Here is a 19773-nt window from a genome sequence, read left to right as displayed (position 1 = left end):
TCCACCATCCCTTCAGAACAGGGCAATCTGCTATATAGAGGTCCTCCAGGGAGGGGAAGAATGAGATCCTCATCATCTCATCACTCATACTAATACTGCTCTCATTCTCTGATATGTACTCCAACTTCTCCAACCCATGAAGTCTAAGAAACTTAAGGGAAGGGAAATGATCCAAGGGTGGAAGATGTTGGCATCTCTTACAATCCCACATTGTGAGATTAACAATATTTATGAGAGAAGAAAACCAACTCGCAAATCTCACACCACTATAGAAACACACTGTCAACTGCTTTAGATTTGAATAGGGTTGCAATACTTCCATTGACTTTATAATATCCTCCTCAACTGCATTTACATCTTCTCTATATTTCCAGAATAATTCCAACGAATGGAGATGCTGTTTGTCCTTGAGAGGTGTACCAACATTTGATTCTGACACCACATCTTTCTCGTGCCTCAAATTCCTCATGGCTAACTCTCCCCTTAATTCCTTAAGGCTCCCCAGCTCACCAAGACCAGCACTACCGCCCGTCCCCAAACAATTGCTTTCGCTCAAAACAAATCTATTATGTGTTTCGTCATCTACCACACCCATTCAACATGAGATGCCTTAAGTTGATCATTTTTTTAATGTCTCTAGGCAATTCCACAAGCCTATCACACCACTGAGATCTAGTGTTTCCAAATTCGAAAGTCCAACTATCCAATCTGGAAGTCTCTCCATCAGATTACCACTAAGATCAAGATATCTCAAATGTTTCACTTTTTTAAGACAATTAGGTAATGTTGTAATTCCTAATGTATTGAGACTCAACATCCGTAATGACTTAAAACTTGAAACAATTGCAGTATAAAATGCATTACGTGAGGAACTTTGTTGATCACGCCAAAGTCGTTGCTGAAGAAAAAGAAAAGTTCGTATCTTGTTTGCTTTTAGCAAGGATGTTGGCACTTCCCATTTCGACAAATCAATATAAAAATTGAAAGATACGTGACGAAACTTTTCATGAAAATTCTTTCGGTTCAGATCAACTACGGCGCTTCTGACCCCCGACATTGAGATTGAAAATTTGACCTGTTGCAACTGCTTCTGTTGAAAGAGCTTTTTTGGTGATGACTATTGTGAAGAATCCACATCGTAATGAGACAGGTGATGAATGGTTAAAGGATGGTTTGGTTGTATACATTGAGAATGATGTATTTGATTTTATTGATATCGTTGTTGTGATACAATGTTTCCAAAATATAAGAACACGTCGTGGGCAATCGTAAATGGAAGCATGTTAAATTTTTTGACCCCATCATTATAAATTTATGACTCCGCCACTGCTAACAATTTACACCACTAAATTTGATCACTGTTTGTTCGTTCCCGGCTAAAACTATTGGCATCTAAATGTTGGAACTTGTGGGGGACCATTATCCCACATCCCCCATAAACATACACCAATCCCTCTTTATAACTGAGTACCCTCACTTACTGTTTGAAAGGAATTGGGCCAAATCTTAGATCTTGGGCCTTCGACTTGAGATGTATTCGGGTATATATTAAGTGTCAAAGATGGATCTTGGAACAAACTAAAAACATTTGGTTAGTTATACCCTGCAATATATATTTCAATATAAACTGTGCAATATTGTTATTTGATTGGTTCTAACACTAAACTCCCTCCCGATACGTAAATGAGTGAACCTTCAGGGTCACAATTCAGTTTTGTTTATTAGCAAGTTCAATACACGAATTTCCTCATTTATCATACATTTGTTCAAAAGCTTAGGATCTTTGACTCCTCATCTTTATGCCTTTCGCGCCTAAGAAGACGACAGAACAATGACAACAACCAGTGCCAAAAGATGATCAACCAATTATCCCGTTTGGGTTTAGGTTCTGGGGTTGGTCCCAAAATTCCCTGGCAGATTTCTTTTTGTTTCTGATAAACAGCCTTGTCGTGTTCAGCAAGCAAACGTAACTCTCTTGCAATAGCTTTGTATTGAGGTGCAAATTTGCGTGCCCTTAGAAAGTCTTCCCGCGCAACATCTATCTGCCCAAGCTCTGTCTGCGCAAATTTGCGTGCCCTTACAAAGAGATCATGAGTCGCGTAGGAACTAAAATTCGACTATTGAATGAAGAACGGTGCCCATGAGCCTACAAACTTTTCGCTGGTCCATACTAAGAGCATTTTCATTTTATACGGCAATCCAAAATAGCAGGTTAAAGTGAATGAAGATTCAAACTTGTTGGGATGCAGTTACACTCCCAAATAAGCCTACAAACCCAACTTTCTAGTATCTAATGATGAATACCACAACCGCTGGACACATGAAATTTGATGACTTTCTTGTGATAACAGCATACTTACAATACTGGATTGTCCAATGGCTTCTTCATAACGCTTGAGCTTTATAAAAGACGCTGCCATGTGAAGGTGGCATGGATTTTTAACAGCCAATGACATGTCCCTGTACTTCCCAAACAACTGGAACATGATGCGTAACCATTTCATACTGGTGCATTGCCTCCTCAGTCAATGACATGTCTCTTTAAATAAAGCATTTCCATCCATCTTTCTTCTATCTGCTGCTCCAATCCTTTCCTCCACAGTCATGTCACTACGAGCTTTCCCCTATGAAAGGCAGAACCCATAAATATACATGTTACTGTATTACCGAAGCAAATCCCTGGTAGAGAGATTCTGAAACTTCCGTTGGTAACTAGTTGGGAAGACATTTGAAAGCAAGTGAGCAACTTACTTCTTTGGTTTCATCAAATCCAATAAGCTCAACTTCATATGATATATCTGCCACTGGTGGAACATTTGGAAAAGAAAAGCTCCCTTCTTTCCCATACCCTAACTCCCAGCCTACATGTAATAGCGCACGCTCTCAAGACTTCATGCTGGACACCCCAATAGCCAAGCCAGTCATTTCTTTTCTCTCTGTTGCAGTAACAAAAATATACTACTAATAAGAAGTCCATTGCATTTAATACCACTAGGTAATGCTTAAATGCTTATGGACCCAAATCATCTGAAATGATAAGTACTTACAGAGAATAAAAGCAATAAAGAAATGACAAAACTAATTGCAGACTGAATGAGGAACAGAACTTGTTTGCATATATGTTGTATATATCCAAAGTAACAGACTACTTGACAAGGCTAATACCTTTTCCTAAAATCATTTCAAGTGGTCGTTGTTCATCCCATGTGCCTTCAAACTTGTGTCCCATGCTTTCAGCCCATGCCCACGCATATGCCAACCACTCAGTGATTGAAAGAACCAGAGTAAAAATTCACTGCAAGACCTTTCTACATGTATCTTAGGCATCCCTTTTATAAATTTTAATGCATGCACAATTAATTCTCCTATACGAATGGTACATCCACAACTCTCTGAACGTTGATGTTGTGTTTGTCTGTTTGCAAGCCACAAGCTCATTCATGTCTTACTCCTATGCTAACATATACATGCACACATAACAATTATTGGGGTTTCAACTAATGCATGCAGCACAGCACTGCCAAAAAGGAAACCACTTGACACTTACAGTGTTATACCCGCCCCTGCTTATAAGGATAATTCTGTAATTCTCCTTAAAAATTTATAGAATTATCACTTTAGTCCTCATTTTTGTCACACAATCAAGATCTAAAAATTTAAATTAGTACTCTATCCCTAGGCTGCCACGTGGCAGCACCCTAACCCACTTCCCTGTTTCTCTTTTGTCCCCCTCCCTGCCGTGTCCCACCTTTCTTCTTTCTTCTTTTTCCTTTCTTTTGTTTTGTTTTGTCTGCACCTTTTCCTCTCTCTCTCTCTTTCGAAAACTCTCCCATTTCTCTCCCTCTTCTTCCCCGTGAAAGACACACACACCCACAGTTTCACCAGCTCAGGGAGAGTCACCATCGTCATCGTTCAACTGCATCCCTCTATCTCTCTCTCTCCCTTGCTCACGGCGCCAGGAGGATACGAACACTTCCGGCGAGTTTTGTGATTTTTCCGGTTGGGTAAGCATGGTTTCTTCCTTTTTAGTCAAGTTAGATGTTGGTTAAATGTGGTTACTGAGTTGGGTTCATGAATTTTCAAGGTTTGGAGAGTTTTTGGCACGGGTGAAGGCTCACCCAAATTTTCCGGCGAGTGTGTGTTTTCCGAGGGAATTTCCGGCCACCACAGGCCGTTTCACGGCGAACCCAAGGTATAAAACTACTCCTCTCGTCTAGTGCTTCATTTTGGTACCTAGATCAGGGTCTAGGTTGTAGGTTTGGCGTCGGCCGGAGCTATGGAAGCTCCGGTGTTCTTTTCCGGGCACCCAGGCCTTCAGGCCATCTCCCACACCCACGGGCCTTAGGCCTGATTTGGGTCTTTGGCCCAATACCTTCACTCTTTCCTTTTTTTATTTTTAGTTTATTTCATTTAAAAACCCAAAAGGCCTTAGGGCCTGTTAGCCCAAAACCCATCACCCTTTCTGTTGTGGGCCTTTGGGCCGTATGGGTTCAAGCCCAACCCAACCCACCTAAAAACCTAAACCCAATTACCCAAAGCCCAAAACCCTAACCCAAAACCCAGTGACCCGTTAACCCGTCGACTCTGACATGTTGACTTTGACCCGTTGACCGTTAACTGGATCAACGGTCAATGTTGACTTTTGACTTTGACTAGTCAACGGTCAACGTTGCCTTTGACCGTTGACTTTTTGAGTTTTCGTGCGGGGATCCTCCTAGGCTAATTTCGACGTTCTAAACCCGTTTCCGATGTCCGTTTTCTCAAATTCAATCGTTTGAGTAGAGTTTCACTGAAAGTACTCAATTGTGTGTTTAGGTGCGATTCTTAGCGGTGATTCCGTTATTCCTGTTTGGTACGGCTTGCACCATCGGTGTACGGTGAGTGGACCCTTTCTAAAAATGCATGTTTTAATGGTAGAATTGCATACACAAAAAAGCATGACTTTACGATTATGTTTTATGAAACGTTTTGAGATAACATGCTTACTAAGGCTAATTTGAATTATTACTATTTTTCCTATAACCCATGTTCTTATAGAATATCTGATGGATGACGATATGATATTTAGAACATGTTTAGAACACTTCTTTATAGTATAGATGATGGATGACTTTATACTATGAAGTTGATTTTCAATATATGTATGTTCACCGGTTTTGTACTTACCTAGTGGTCCTTTCCGCTACGGGACGTAAGGATAGATCCGGTCCGTCCTGGGCGACGGTTTGGTGTTGGCATAGGGCCTGGAGTGTGTTTTCCTCTGACTGTCTGCTCAGAGACGGGGAGCTGGCAAGGGGCCTGAAGTGCATTTTCCTCTGACTGTCTGCTCAGAGACGGGGAGTCGGCAAGGGGCCTGAAGTACATTCACTAGTGTTTATTATTTATGCGATTTATGATTTGAGACATTGCACGACATGCTAGATTTCAGAAAACCTATGTTTCTCATTATACTTATGTTTTCATAAAACCTGGGGGTTAGTATGTTGATAACTGTTTTACTATTATTGTATATATAAACTTGGTCCACTCACCTTTGTTTTGCGCCCCCTTCAGGACCTAGGAACGAGGATTACGACTTGAGCTACGAGGCGTTCCCCTACCAGTGATTTGTGTCGTATTCGCTCCGTTTCACCATATATTGTAATAGCACTTCTTGATCTTAGTTCTGTTTGTACTCTGTATTAGACTTATGCACTGGACGTGCTGTGTGTTTACCTAATTTCAATATTTAGAAGTTGAACTCTTATTTGTGTTTTTAGCCTTTATTGCTTACTTTAGTTTATTTTCTTAGTTTTTGTTTAAATTAAATGGTTTTCGTCACCCTTCGGGTGTCGGCCAGCACGTGACCATCTCGATGTTCCTAGGACCTCGGGGTCGGGGCGTGTCAGATTGGTATCATAGCATGGTTAGTTCAGAGCATACTTAGGATTTCATTCCACCATTTGGTAGTCATAATTCTCATTACATTCTTAATCTTTAGTTATTCTAAATCTTTCTTGCCTTTTTTCAGAATTATGGATCCCACTGGTGGGAATGTGCCTCGTCGAACCCGTTTTGGTTTAGGGGGAGGAATTCAACAGTTGACTAATGCTATACAGAATGCTTTCACTAATCGACCGAGTCGCACGTATATCGAGATTGCTCGTAGTCACGGTATTCCGGACCTTTATGCAGTTGGGGCTTGTCCGGAGGCTAAGGAGTGGCTAGAACAGGTGGATGACACTTTGGAGAGCATGAGATGCCCGCAAGGTGAATGGGTGGATATTGCAACGTATTTTCTGAAAGAAGATGCTAAACGTTGGTGGAAATCAGTGAGGCCTCGTCTACCTAATGATCCAATGAATTGGGTTGACTTCCGAAGGACTTTCAGCGATTATTTCTTGAGTCCCAGTTATCAGCTAAGGATGAGGCAACAATTCTTGGAGTTTCACCAGGGCGATTTGAGTATCATGGAGGTAGACTGTACTTTTCGGCGCCTGTCGAGACATCATGCAGGGACTTATGAAAACCCGGGTGAAAAGATGGTTCAGTTACTGATTTGCTTGAATCCTGAATATCGTGAACCAGTGGCAGCAATAAGGCACATGAGTTACGAGGAGATGATTGAGACTTGCTTGAGAATTGAACAGTCTAGGTGGGAGACTCAGCATCAGGCGCAGGCGCAGGCGCAGTTACAGTTTCAGGGACCACCAAGGTATCAAGACCGACCTCGGTACCAGAACCAGAGGGGTCGTGGGTTTCGATCTCGGAGCATGAGAGAAGCTGCTAGTTCATCTAATTATGCTGGCCCTCGACATTCTCATTCCTTCAAACGTCAAGGCCAGGGTTCAGGTTCTTTTAGCAAAGGCTCAGGCAATGAATCTGGGAGACGATCCTTCAGTCACTTCAGATCCCCCATCACGTGCCACATGTGTGGAGGCACGGGACATATTGCCAGATATTGCCCATCTGAGCGACCCGCCGAGAGTTATGCTTCTGCGCCGAGTTACAGTGGAGGGAGTAACCCGAGCTCTAGTTATGGCGGCAACTACACTCGAAGTGACAGTGGGAGTGGAAGCCAAAATACTCAATTTTCCACTCAGAGGCAGCCACAGCAGTTTGGTACAGCATCAGGTAGCCGCCCTCAAGGAAATCGAGCAGGCCGTAACAACCGAGGTTTTAGGGCTCGAGGTGGCCGTGACGGTGGAGTAAGACCCCAGTTTCATGGACGTATCAATGATATGACTCAGCAGGAGGCTGATCAGGACCCTCAAGTTATTACTGGTACGTTACTTATTTGTGGTAATTAGGCGAGAGTCCTAATTGATTCAGGCGCTACTTTTTCATTTGTGTCTTCCTCATTTGCACCGAATCTAAATTCGCAACCTACACCGCTTGGCTATGATATGCTTGTACAAATGCCGCATGGAGATCTGTTTTGTGCACAGTGGGAGTATAGAGGTTGCCCGGTAGTGGTGGAAGGGGAAACAATGGAAGCTAACCTGGTTCCTTTCAATCTGGTGGAGTTCAATGTTATCTTGGGAATGGATTGGCTCTCCAGGCATCGTGCTTATGTCGCGTGTTGGGAGAAATCTGTGACGTTCAATCGACCTGGACGACTGTCGATCACATTTTAGGGTGAGCGACGAATCCTTCCTAATAGTATTATTTCTGCTATCCGCGCTTCTAAGTTGTTGTCTAAGGGATGTGTAGGGTTTCTGGCCCACGTAGTGACGAGGGATAAACCTTCGTTAAGTCCTAAAGATGTACCAGTGGTGAAGAGATTCACCGATGTTTTTCCGGAAGATTTACCAGGGTTACCACATGCGAGGGAAATTGAATTCACCATCGATTTACTTCCATGTACAGACCCTATTTCGTTACCACCTTATCGAATGACACCAGCAGAGTTGAGGGAATTGAAGCTTCAACTTCAGGAGTTAGTGGATAAAGGTTATATCCAACCCAGCATGTCTCCTTGGGGTGCTCCTGTTCTTTTTGTTAAAAAGAAGGATGGTTCGATGAGACTTTGCATCGACTACCGGTAGCTGAACCGGGTGATGGTGAAGAATCATTATCCTCTGCCTCGGATCGATGATCTGTTTAACCAGCTGAAAGGCGCTCAGGTGTTTTCTAAGATCGATCTTCGTTTAGGTTATCATCAGCTGCTAATTCGAGAGGAAGATGTACCAAAGACTGCCTTCCGTACTAGGTATGGACACTTTGAATTTTGTGTCATGCCCTTCGGATTGACGAATGCTCCTGCAGCGTTCATGGATTTGATGAACAGATTCTTCAGACCATATCTGGACTAGTTTGTGATTGTGTTCATCGATGACATTCTGATTTATTCCAAAGATGTTGACGAACACAGGAAACATTTAAGGTTGGTGCTGGAAAGGTTGAGAAGTCAGCAGCTGTATGCTAAGTTCACCAAGTGTCAGTTTTGGCTTAACCAGATCAGCTTTCTCGGACATGTGGTATCTGCTGAAGGAATTAGTGTAGATCCTCAGAAAGTGTCGGCAATAACTACATGGGAGCAACCGAGGAATGTTACAGAGGTGAGAAGTTTCCTAGGTCTGGCTGGCTATTACCAACGTTTTGTGCAGGGTTTTTCAGCAATTGCCTTGCCTTTGAGCAAGTTGACTCGGAAGGAGGTTAAGTTTAAGTGGGATGAAGATTGTGAGCGGAGTTTTCAGGAGCTGAAACGACGTCTCACTCAAGCTCCCGTTCTTGTTCTTCCAGATGATAGCGGTGAGTTTGAAATCTACACGGATGCATCTAGTTCAGGTTTGGGTTGTGTACTGATGCAGCATGAGAGAGTCATTGCTTATGCTTCCAGACAGCTTAAGACCCACGAAAGAAACTACCGTACTTATGATTTGGAACTTGGTGCAGTTATGTTCGCTCTGAAGATCTGGAGACATTATTTGTACGGTGAGAAGTGCCGCATCTTCACCGATCATAAGAGCCTCAAGTATATCTTTACGCAGAAATACTTGAATTTGAGGCAAAGAAGGTGGATCGAGCTCATCAGTGACTATAACTGCACGATCGAATATCATCTCGGACATGCCAATGTAGTAGCGGATGCACTCAGTCGGAAATACCATGGACAACTTACATCCCTTAGAGCTATCCATGTTCCGCTACTATTTTCTCTTCGAGAAACGGGCGTTGTAGTGAACGAGGGTGATTAGGGAGCTTGGTTGGCACACTTCCAAGTTAGACCTATTTTGGTGGACATGGTTATAGAAGCTCAGAAACTTGATCCGGAGTGTGCGGTCATAAAGGGTTTGATTTCATAAGGAAAAAGGAAAGAATTTAGCATTCGGAAGGATGAAGCCTTGATGTTGGGAAACAGGCTGTACGTGCCTCAGGATAATGAAGCGGTGAAAAAGGAGATTCTGGATGAAGCGCACCTTTCAGCATATGCCATGTATCCAGGAAGTACCAAATTATATCGCACTATCCATCCATTCTATAACTGGGTTGGAATGAAGCGGGATGTGGCGGATTATGTGAGTAGATGCATCATTTGCCAGCAGGTAAAGGCCGAGAGGCAAAGGCCTGGAGGACTAATGCAGAATCTTCCGATACCAGCTTGGAAGTGGGAAGACATCACCACGGATTTTGTGTATGGGTTGCCGAGGACACAGGTGAGACTGGACGGCATTTGGGTGATTGTGGATCGACTCACTAAGACCGTTCATTTCTTGCCGGTTCGACAGACTTATTCATTGGAAAAGTTATCGAAGTTATTCATCGATAATATTGTCAGACTTCATGGTGTACCCGTATCCATTGTTTCAGACAGAGATCCCAGGTTTACTTCCAGGTTTTGGAAAGCCTTTAATACGGCCATGGGTACTCAGTTGCTGTTCAGCACTGTTTATCATCCACAAACTGATGATCAGTCTGAGCGGACAATTCAGACGTTGGAGGATATGTTGAGAGTGTCTGTCCTCCAGTGGAAGGGTAATTGGGATAGCTACCTACCGTTGGCTGAATTTGCATACAATAACAGCTATCATTCGAGCATCGGTATGGCACCTTTTGAAGCTTTGTATGGAAAAGTGTGTCGGACGCCGTTGTGTTGGACAGAGGTCGGCGAACGGGTGTTAGTGGGACCAGAGATTGTGGACACCACAAATGCTAACATCCAGCTGATTAAAAGAAATCTAAAGACAGCGCAGGATCGACAGAAGAGCATTGCGTACAAACATTCCAAGGATTGTGAGTATAAGGTCGGGGACTTTGTGTTTTTGAAGTTGTCTCCCTGGAAAGGGTTTGTTCGTTTTGGTAAGCGAGGAAAGTTGAGTCCTCGATATGTCGGTCCTTATCAGATTACTGAGAGAATTGGTGCAGTTGCTTACCATTTGGAGCTACCACCGGAGTTGTCGATGATTCACAACGTTTTCCATGTTTTTATGCTTCGGAAATATGTACCAGATCCCTCACATATTATTCAAGTGGAGCCACTGGAGATAAATCAGGACGTTAGTTACGTGGAGGAACCCGTGGCTATCCTTGATCGGCAGGATAAGGTGTTGAGAAACAAGGTCATTTCGTTGGTGAAAGTTCTTTGGAGGAACCACGCTGTTGAAGAAGCGACGTGGGAAATGGAAGACTTGATGAGAAATCAGTATCCGTTTTTATTTACTTAAGGTTGTAAATTTCGAGGACGAAATTTCTATAAGGGGGTAGATTGTTATACCCGCCCCTGCTTATAAGGATAATTTTGTAATTCTCCCTAAAAATTTATAGAATTATCACTTTAGTCCTCATTTTTGTCACACAATCAAGATCTGAAAATTTAAATTAGTACTCTATCCCTAGGCTGCCACGTGGCAGCACCCTAACCCATTTCCCTTTTTCTCTTTTGTCCCCCTCCCTGTCGTGTCCCACCTTTCTTCTTTCTTCTTTTTCCTTTCTTTTGTTTTATTTTGTCTGCACATTTTCCTCTCTCTCTCTCTCTCTTTCGAAAACTCTCCCATTTCTCTCCCTCTTCTTCCACGTGAAAGACACACACACACCCACAGTTTCACCAGCTCAGGGAGAGTCACCATCGTCGCCGTTCAACTGCATCCCTCTATCTCTCTCTCTCACTCTTGCTCACGGTGCCAGGAGGATACGAACACCTCCGGCGAGTTTTGTGATTTTTCCGGTTGGGTAAGCATGGTTTCTTCTTTTTTTAGTCAAGTTAGATGTTGGTTAAATGTGGTTACTGAGTTGGGTTTATGAATTTTCAAGGTTTTGGAGAGTTTTTGGCACGGGTGAAGGCTCACCCAAATTTTTCGGCGAGTGTGTGTTTTCCGAGGGAATTTCCTGCCACCACAGGCCGTTTCACGGTGAACCCAAGGTATAAAACTACTCATCTCGTCTAGTGCTTCATTTTGGTACCTAGATCGGGGTCTAGGTTGTAGGTTTGGCGTCGGCCAGAGCTATGGAAGCTCCGGTGTTCTTCTCCAGGCACCCAGGCCTTCGGGCCATCTCCCACACCCACGGGCCTTAGGCCTGATTTGGGTATTTGGCCCAATACCCTCACCCTTTCCTTTTTTTATTTTTAGTTTATTTCATTTAAAAACCCAAAAGGCCTTAGGGCCTGTTAGCCCAAAACCCATCACCCTTTCTGTTGTGGCCTTTGGGCCGTATGGGTTCAAGCCCAACCCAACCCACCTAAAAACCTAAACCCAATTACCCAAAGCCCAAAACCCTAACCCAAAACCCAGTGACCCGTGACCCGTGACCCATTGACTCTGAAATGTTGACTTTGACCCGTTGACCGTTGACTGGGTCAACGGTCAACGTTGACTTTTGACTTTGACTAGTCAACAGTCAACGTTGCCTTTGACCGTTGACTTTTTGAGTTTCGTGCGGGGACCCTCCTAGGCTAATTTCGACGTTCTAAACCCGTTTCCGATGTCCGTTTTCTCAAATTCAATCGTTTGAGTAGAGTTTGACTGAAAGTACTCAATTGTGTGTTTAGGTGCGATTCTTAGCGGTGATTTCGTTATTCTTGTTTGGTACGGCTTGCACCATCGGTGTACGATGAGTGGACCCTTTCCAAAAATGCATGTTTTAATGGTAGAATTGCATACACAGAAAAGCATGACTTTACGATTATGTTTTATGAAACGTTTTGAGATAACATGCTTACTAAGGCTAGTTTGAATTATTACTATTTTTCCTATAACCCATGTTCTTATAGAATATCTGATGGATGACGATATGATATTTAGAACATGTTTAGAACATTTCTTTATAGTATAGATGATGGATGACTTTATACTATGAAGTTGATTTTCAATATATGTATGTTCACCGGTTTTGTACTTACCTAGTGGTCCTTTCCGCTACGGGACGTAGGGATAGATCCGGTCCGTCCTGGGCGACGGTTTGGTGTTGGCATAGGGCCTGGAGTGTGTTTTCCTCTGACTGTCTGCTCAGAGACGGGGAGCTGGCAAGGGGCCTGAAGTGCATTTTCCTCTGACTGTCTGCTCAGAAACGGGAAGTCGGCATGGGGCCTAAAGTGTTATATCGGACATTCACTAGTGTTTATTATTTATACGATTTATGATTTGAGACATTGCACGACATGCTAGATTTCGGAAAACCTATGTTTCTCATTATACTTATGTTTTCATAAAACCTGGGGGTTAGTATGTTGATAACTGTTTTACTATTATTGTATATATAAACTTGGTCCACTCACCTTTGTTTTGCGCCCCCTTCAGGACCTAGGAACGAGGATTACGACTTGAGCTACGAGGCGTTCCCCTACCAGTGATTTGTGTCGTATTCGCTCCGCTTCACCATATATTGTAATAGCACTTCTTGATCTTAGTTATGTTTGTACTCTGTATTAGACTTATGCTCTGGACGTGCTATGTGTTTACCTAATTTCAATATTTAGAAGTTGAACTCTTATTTGTGTTTTTAGCCTTTATTGCTTACTTTAGTTTATTTTCTTAGTTTTTGTTTAAATTAAATGGCTTTCATCACCCTTCGGGTGTCGGCCAGCACGTGACCATCTCGATGTCCCTAGGACCTCGGGGTCGGGGCGTGTCATACAGAAGCATGTTGAATACTTGGATGGTATTTGACCAGGACCTTCCTTAATGATTTGCTTTGTAACTTTCTCGTGAAGGATTTCTGCCTTGGAATCAATTTTTGGAGGGCCTTTAGCATCTTGAGTAGGTTCCCCACGAACGAGGGTAGCGTCTTCAGTTACTGTTTCATTTTCACCATGGTGACCTACAAGCAAGATGAGAAGATGTGTAGTAGTCTATATTGTGAGTCTGTGATGGCCCATTCCAAGGCTCACATGGATTGTACAACCCTATAGGAATTATAGTGCCCCATAAATATGGGAACGACCCTATAGGAATTGTACTACCCTATAGGAATTATAATTCACTCATACACAGAGGGGAACGACAATCTTCTTCCCCTGCACATTATACAGGGACTACATAGCTGCCATCCCCACTTATACTACACGAGTTTTGGAACACAGGATTTCTGAGTTACTCAACATAAAAAAGATGGAGGAATGATGAATCGGTGTACTGGAAGCAGTAGTCATAGTATCCAACTATTGCATTCCTTCTCGATACACAAATTATCTCCAAAATCTTATCAATTCGTAAATAAAAACAATAAGTTTCCGGCTTGATAATGACCTAAAGATGAATTGTTCTTGAAGAAACTAAGTAGAAAAGGGTAAGAAAACATCTTCATGCGTTCCTTCTGTCCAACTCGATCAAAAATTTAATGCAATTGCGTTCGAATTCCAAACCAAAAATTAAGAAGGGTTTCGTTTTGCTTGGAATTTTCCCGGGAAACAAACAGAAGACGGAAAATAGAAAAAGGAAAAAGCGGGGGTGACTTGTATGATGAGATACAGACGGGAAGAGAAGATTGGATGTGCCCAGAATGCCCTTGCCCACGCTCTTCCTACACTATCCTTGTGACACCTGTCCTTTTACTTAACAGAGAAGATTAGTTGTTTTGAACTCGGGGATATTTATTATCCTAAAACCATTTAATATATAATTGCATATTTTTATAATAATTTTTATTAAAAGAGTTTTTATAAAAAGTGATTTCGAATCGTAATTTGATTATGTATCTAAATAGATGAAATAAATAAATGGTTTGCGTATTAAGAAACATATTTATGGTAACTACCTATTCATTTAACACATTTCTACATAAACAGAGGCATCATATGCCAAATGGGGGCAGATGTCCCCACTCAACTCTTTTTGCTATGAAAAATGCTTTAATGAATATGTATACTTAGAAATAAAGTCTCAGTCTAAACACTCAACTCAAAATACTCTCTTGCGTTCTATATTTTTCTTACCCTCTTACCCTTCTGATCATGTATTTTTCCATTAGCTAATAATTTACAATTTTACTGTTCTAACACCAATTATCCAACATCATGTTGTTAGACAATAAGTTGTCACCACTAGAATAACATTCGGTGTGTTGTAAAGTAAGGAATCTTATCTAGAATAGTTTGAGTATAACGTAAAGTATTGTTGATTGTGATGTAGAGGTGATTCCTCCTTATCTTATGTAACGGACAAAAGAGAACGATCCCTCTTGTCTCCGTACAGTTTTAGGTGAGGTTCTGGAAAGTTCCTCCTAGGCCTTTAGATATGTGTGTATTCTATGTAAGAATGAATACTTGAATAAAAACCAGCTCTTTGTATAAACTTCTCATGTTGAGTAAATATCGTTGCTTGAGTCATCCTTTGTAACGATCCTAATTAGAGTAAAGCCTTTAGTTTCTCTAGGTTCAAGCACAACACGAGCCTGAGCACCATCTGAGAACTCAACAAGGGACATTTGAGAGTGGGTTGTGAACTCAAGGTCTCCCAACAACAAAAATACCAAAATTTCCTCATGCTCCAACTTCATCGTTTTTTAACCAAAGGAGAAAGCTAAGGGCAGCAAGGAGATTGCATATATCGGCCTCAATCCTTTTGACAGAGAGCACCTGATAAGGGTGAAGCCTGCATCTAGGGTGAAGAATCCGACTCCTGTGGCCAGCAGCTGTGGTGGTAGACAAGTAGGATGAACTGCAGGATTTACGGGGTGTAGCTGCAGAACCAAGAATTGAGGGTGCACCTAGAAATGGTTCTCTTGGAACTCAAAACAGAGCATTAACTTTATAACGGTAGTTAAAGCATCTCCCGGATCCCATACAGGCCAAGGATCAAGGTTACTAGTGAAAGGCAGTGAGAAATCAACATGTAGATCAATAGTCAAGGCACCAAAAAACTATTATCTTATTGCAGCAATTGTGATAGCTGCATTTTCTTCTGCCAGCATAGTTTCAAAGATAACTTCGTATTTTGCACCAGCTTGGGCAATCTCAACTAGATAGGAGTTTCCCTTCAAAGATGTTCCAACTGAAGTCTTCTTCTGCCATTGTTAAAATCCAGCACGCAGCTATCAAGAAGACCTCCCATATAATAACAGGAAAGCCATCACACCACGGAGAAGCGTGCTGCATTTTTCGTCCATGAAGCATTTGGCTACCAATTGTGTTTGTAAACATGTACTCCAGAAAATATATAGTAGAAGATACAATAATTGCAAGTACAAACTTTATAGCACAAGTGTTGCAATCGGAGACAACTAGACAAACTAACGTCATAGTATCAATTGTATGTCTAGATAAAGTAAAAGTGGAAATTGCTTTAGTCAAGCCACTCATGAAAGCGGAGAAAACACCATTGGCCATCAGAGTTAGAATATTGTTCCAAATTGTAGAACAAATCATGGAACCTCTATCAGTAAATCTAGAAGTCTGTAGTGCAGTTTGCTGCATGTCAATTGTGTCAAAATTATCAAAACGGATTGCCCAGTGTTGGAGAACAATTCAGAAATAAACAAAAATAACAGAAATAAACAGAACTTGAAATTCTAATATTTTATTAACCAAAAATATTTGATGTGCAGAATGAAATTATACAATAAATACAGAAACTAATATAAGAATATCAATGATACTAACTTGATCACAGAAGGTAGAGGCTAGTGTAAAAGTTATGTCATTCGAACAACATTTTCGTCCTATTATTGTGCTTGTGGTTCTACAACGTCTGCTCGACCAGGATTCAACTACCTAATTCTAAAACCCGCACTGGATTCTAGAATTCTAGTGAATTTGCTTTGTGTGCCTACTCTCTGGAAATTTCGTACGGAAGAAAAGAATATCTCACTTGGATACTGTGATTGCAAATATATAGGCTGTTTCACACCCTTTCAAATACATGTTCAGTGTATTTGAAAGTATACAACTCTTTCTAATAGTTGTGTCTTTTAATCAAAACGTTTTTAATTAATAAATTAAGTAAAAACTTAATCCGAAAATTAAAATTAATGAATCTAATTAATTTTAAATTCCAAGGCCCCAAGGTCCAAGGCCCTTGTCTTGATTAATTAATATTAATTGTATTTAGGCTATATTATATTCAAGCCTAATCCACACAACCATAAGGTTCAAGCCTTCAATTCATTTCCAAATGGTCCAAGTTCTAATTACTAAAGAGAAGGAATAAGCCTATATAAAGGCTAGTGAAAAAATATTGTTTCCTAATGTGGGACAAGAGGGTCTCAAAACTCCTACACCCAATCCTTAATGTCCAACTTAAACCTAACGCGTTCAAAATCTTCATGTGCTGACAGATTTCCCCATGCAGTATGTCAAAAAGCGATATATGAACAGAAATTGTTGTATGTTGTACATATCCAAAAAATTGCGGAGCACTAAAAACTGCTAGAATCAGTTGGGTATTGGTGGACTGAATGAATCCGAAAGACTTACGGATGCCACTGTCCTGTAAATCCTTGGAAGAAAGTAAAAGTCCATTTTGTTGTTCATGGTGAGCAAGCTCCATTAGCTCCACTGTTGCAACAAATATCTGTTTTGAGCTCAAAACGTGCTGAACAAAAGTATTACCCAAAGAAAAATGCAATTGTAGCCAATCCAACTGCTGGAAGTATTCCAGGTGCCACTTGAGTGATTTCCCACTTCGGTGCTTTCTCAATCATCCTTACAAAAGTATCCACATAACACAAACTTGCTCATCCAAAAGTGCCAGTCAACAAGAAGGTCTGAACATTTTGAGTTAGGAAAGAATTATTGAGGAACCCCCAATCAGGAAAATGAAGTGATATAAGGCAGAGTAAACCTTCTTGTCCATAAGTAAACACATCCCTGGTGCAACATTCCTCAATTTTCTACAAGCAGAAAGTCAGGAACCGATTTAGGAATCTCCATTCAATGGTGCGGATCAAGTAAATGGTTAGGCCTATATTTTTGGCCAATTTCTCTCTGCTGCATTTTGTCAAACACATCTTGGGGCAAATATGTTTCTTCTACTCCCAGAGGAATTAAACACACAATCATTTCCAAGGCCACATGATGCCTTAATTCTTAAGATATTCTAATTTGACCTTAACTAGGATTTCCTTTATGGAGACAAGTAATATCTTTGTTAGGCCTAAGCCTGTCCTACCGGCCTACGCTCCATGGACTTTGGACATTCCGATTATCCTTTCCACGTGTCATAGACCAAAAAAATGATAGTCTCACATCACTCTCGAGACTTAAATGAGTGAACCTTCAGGTCATCTTTAATGGAAATAGTTATAAGGCCATAGGTCAAAATTTTAGCATGAAATGCCACAAAACCCAACTCCAATGAAGAGTTGGGCCAAAAAAAATTGAGACCCACTAGACCTAATGATAGCCAAAAGACTATCAGGCTAGGTATGTTGGGCCTGCCGAGCAGCCCAATTTTGGAACCCAGCATCAACGCCTTTCTGGGTTTCTTGACAGCTAAGTGGACGCATGCACCTCAAAAACCCACGAGGAAAATCATGCTTTTCTGTTTAGACAAAAACATGGCCTGATTTGGCCATATTTTACTTAATCTGAATACATGATTTGGAAAACACGCATATGTGGGTATTTTAATTGAAAAAGATTCGGAACCCTTAGAAATACATTATGTTTGTAGATTGTAAATCAGGACCCATTTTTAAAACATGAATTTTTACTATCTTGACTCATTTTAATTCAATTTCTCACATTCTATCTATCTAAAAAATTATGTCCTGATAACTTTATTTCCACATGATATAAGTAGTAAATAAATTTAAAGAGTAAAATTAAAACCAATAAATTAGTAATGAGCTATATTTAATCATTTCAATTGAAGATGATATATGAATATGACATAATTCTGATCATTAAAAAAATAATTTCTTTATAATTCTAGACGGAACTATACGTAACCTTTTTAGTTGGAGATAGCATTAAGCTCACAATTCATAGTCTTGCTTTTTTTTTTTTTTTTTTTTTTTAATTTTTTTTTTATAGAAGAACATTCATAGTTTTGTTTCTTAGCAAGTTATGCACGGACGGAGCAAGCACATAGATGTGCGCTTTCATTTTCTTCGAGATCTTATTAAAGATGAAGTAGTGGAGCTATTACAGTGCTCTACCCAGGAGCAGGTTGCGGATATCATGACAAAACCATTGAAGCTTGAAGCATTTCAGAAGCTGCGAGGTTTGATAGGCGTTTGCGAATATTCTGAATAAACTAAATATCAATGGCATTCAGTTTAAGGGAGGACGATGAAGTTGTTGGGTTGTTCCTAACTATTAGAGTTAGGATCCTTGTTTTTAGGGTTTGAGTCGTGCTAATAACCCTCCTATACTTGAGGGATAAGTTTGCATTTTCTGTTTAAAGACTTAGTCATGACCACGATTCTAGGGCATGTAACATCGTGGGTTGCTGTTTACTTTTCTGTTTTGATGTAAGGCTATTTAATAGCCATGATTATGGTTCTTCAATTAAATAAGCATTCTCCCAGACTTCTAGCGTTGTCAAGCTTTGCATTTACAAAACTTATCTGTCATTTCTGGTTATAACAAGTTCAATACATGAATTTCCTCATTTATCATACAATTCAAGAGCTTAAGATGTTTCGACCAAAAAAAAAAAAAAAAAAAAGAAAAAAAAGCCTTAAGACGTAACTCTCTTGCAATAGCACTGTCTTGAGGTGCAAATTTGATCGCCTTTAGAAAGTCTTCCCGCGCAGCATCTGTCTAGGCCCCTGTTTGGTTTCAGAGAAAATCACAAGCTCAAATTTACTCGCACATTTTCTCAATTTTTGTGTTGGAATTGATAGGTTGCGGTGAAGGAGGTTATCGAGAAGGTTCTGGTTGGGCTGATACGGCCTCATTTCGTTATGCCTAATATTGGAAGTGGGTTTGGATTGTATGACATCTCCAAGTTTGTTTGTGTTCTTGCTCATATAAACCCCTTAATCTTAATTATTATATCTGAGCACGGTGAGTTTTTTGTATGATTTTTTTTTTTTTTTTTTTTTGGGGTTTGTGGGTTTTAGAGATTTTTCGGTGAATGCATTGATTTTTGTATAATTTTTGATAGTGGGTTTTGATGCAGAACCTATTCGGTGATCAATCTGAAGAGGAAGAGGAAGAGGGCGATTCCGAGAACGAGCCCAATCCACAGCCCAATTCTGTATGATCCTCTAATTTCAAGTTTCCTTTCTATTCTGATTCCAAAAGCATGTTTGTGAATGATTAGGGTTTCAATTTTTGCTTTAATCTTAGCCGAAGCAACATATAGGTTGTGGTATTGTCATTGCGGTGGATGATTTGGATGAAAGTATGTATCTTGGGAGTTTTTTGCTTGCAGTTGTTTAGGCCTTATGAGATACTTATGAGTAGTCAAT

At 40.8% G+C, this 19773-nt stretch overlaps 1 pseudogene; it reads right to left on the bottom strand.

Moving 5' to 3' along the window:
* Window positions 1–1670: 1670 nt before the first annotated feature.
* LOC137733500 (peptidyl-prolyl cis-trans isomerase FKBP42-like) lies at window positions 1671–16901 on the bottom strand (annotated as a pseudogene).
* Between the last annotated feature and the right edge of the window lie 2872 nt (window positions 16902–19773).

This window comes from Pyrus communis, chromosome 5 (assembly GCF_963583255.1).
Source record: "Pyrus communis chromosome 5, drPyrComm1.1, whole genome shotgun sequence".
NCBI lineage: Eukaryota > Viridiplantae > Streptophyta > Magnoliopsida > Rosales > Rosaceae > Pyrus > Pyrus communis.
Note: the sequence above shows the minus strand (reverse complement) of the source record. Positions and strands in the feature narration are given on the sequence as shown.